The following is a 2,412-nucleotide window of genomic DNA, read 5'->3' as shown; positions in this document are numbered from 1 at the left end:
CACACACACACACTCACTCGCTCACACACACACACACACACACACGCACACACTCACTCGCTCACACACACACACACACACACTCAACACACTCTCACACACACACACACACACACACGCACACACACTCACAAATATATAATATTACAGACACACACACTCACTCGCTCACACACACACACACACACACACACCCCTCACTCAACACACTCACACACACACGCACACACACTCACAAATATATAATATTACAGACACACACACTCACTCGCTCACACACACACACACACACACACACCCCTCACTCAACACACTCACACACACACGCACACACACTCACAAATATATAATATTACAGACACACACACTCACTCGCTCACACACACACACACACACACACACCCCTCACTCAACACACTCACACACACACGCACACACACTCACAAATATATAATATTACAGACACACACACTCACTCGCTCACACACACACACACACACACACACCCCTCACTCAACACACTCACACACACACGCACACACACTCACAAATATATAATATTACAGACACACACACTCACTCGCTCACACACACACACACACACACACACCCCTCACTCAACACACTCACACACACACGCACACACACTCACAAATATATAATATTACAGACACACACACTCACTCGCTCACACACACACACACACACACACACCCCTCACTCAACACACTCACACACACACGCACACACACTCACAAATATATAATATTACAGACACACACACTCACTCGCTCACACACACACTCAACACACACACACTCACTCGCTCACACACACGCTCACACACACACACACGCACACACACTCACAAATATATAATATTACAGACACACACACATTTACATCCCAAAAAATAACTAACAATAATCACAAACAAAACAAAAGCAAACAGCAAAACAATAATCCTACAACACTAACTGCTTCATTTATTCACGCTGCAATGTATGCTGGGAAATCACAAACCTGAGAGCAAATACGAAACTCTTGGTTCAGACTGTGTTTGGGTACTTGGGACACCATTTAGGGGAATCTGGGAAAATTGCATTTCTTTAATTTTAGATTTAAAAGATTCACAAACTTGAAAATATGTAGCTACGCTACAAACATCACTGAAGCCACGCGAAACGCTGCTGTAACACGTTATAAAGCACAGAACATCTGACAGAAATACACTAGAAATCACATTAATATGTGTGAAAACAAATAACACAAACATACAATATGGTCAGAAATGAGCTGCAAAATTATTTATGGCACAAGACTGGAGTTGATGGAGCCACGTGGATCATCGCTGCGAGTGTTTCTGACGTCGTTTGGGTCTCGTGCAGTTACGGCGATTATACGACGGATGTTTAATACAGTCTATGTTTTTATGATCTGGGCTCTGATGAGAACAAACATGCACTCAAACAGACGAGAGTAAAGTGTCATCTCAACACTATCACTCCACTCCTGCAGAGATGGATTTTTTACGAGAGAGCCCATTAATTATTGAAAAGCTTCCCAGGCATTGTGTGTTTACGCTCGGCCTTCACGTTAAGTGCAGTGTGGACCGCCGTCTTCCGGGAGCGAGGGATATCTGCACCGATTCAGCACAGGCCCAGAAAACATCCACGGCCAGGAGTCAATATTTACTCTGAATAATCGATTATTCCCATCCAGGGCTGCACGCAGGTGCGCGGCGATCTGATATCAATCGGCTCCACGTTACCTGCACCACCTGTTTTTCACACTCAGACAATAACAGAATGAGCTCGACAGATCCGCGCACATGCTAGTCTCATTTATGAGGTCACAGCCCGCTTACGTGCCGCCAGATGTTGAGCCGCTCCACAAACACAGTTCAACACGGGATCATCAAACAGCAGATAAAGACCAGCACGAGCATATGCTTTAACTGTGCAACTGCACCATTACTTCCAAACTGCTTTGTGCAGAATGTGTCTGACGCCGTCGCGGGAGATCTCAGAGTTGTTGCTAAACGCATGCAAATGTGCACCTAACATGCAGATGGCATCCGCGCTGTCAGCTCATCAAAGGTAAAGTGCACAACGAACACGCTTCTGGAAAATGAGTTTATTTCATTCCCTTGAGCGGACGACCGAGGAGGAGTTGGGCTTTGCTGTCAGGCCTGTCAGAGTTCAATCAAGACACCTTCACAGATCCACGACGCTCGAGAAGAGACGACATGTCCAAAAATAGAGGAACTGAAGGCATGTGATTATCCAGCACACACTCACTCACTCCCTCACACACTCACACACACACACACACACTCCCTCACTCACTCACACACACACACACACACACTCCCTCACTCACTCACACACACACACACTCACTCCCTCACTC

General features: G+C 45.8%; 1 protein-coding gene across 1 annotated transcript in view; it reads right to left on the bottom strand.

Moving 5' to 3' along the window:
- LOC107563401 (receptor-type tyrosine-protein phosphatase S-like) overlaps positions 1–2,412 on the bottom strand; it is a 77,146-nt gene that overhangs the window by 57,768 nt on the left and 16,966 nt on the right. The gene's annotated exons all lie outside the window — the stretch shown is intronic.

Source organism: Sinocyclocheilus grahami, unplaced genomic scaffold (genome assembly GCF_001515645.1).
Source record: "Sinocyclocheilus grahami isolate Dianchi unplaced genomic scaffold, SAMN03320097.WGS_v1.1 scaffold872.1, whole genome shotgun sequence".
NCBI classification, from domain to species: Eukaryota; Metazoa; Chordata; class Actinopteri; order Cypriniformes; family Cyprinidae; genus Sinocyclocheilus; species Sinocyclocheilus grahami.
Note: the sequence above shows the minus strand (reverse complement) of the source record. Positions and strands in the feature narration are given on the sequence as shown.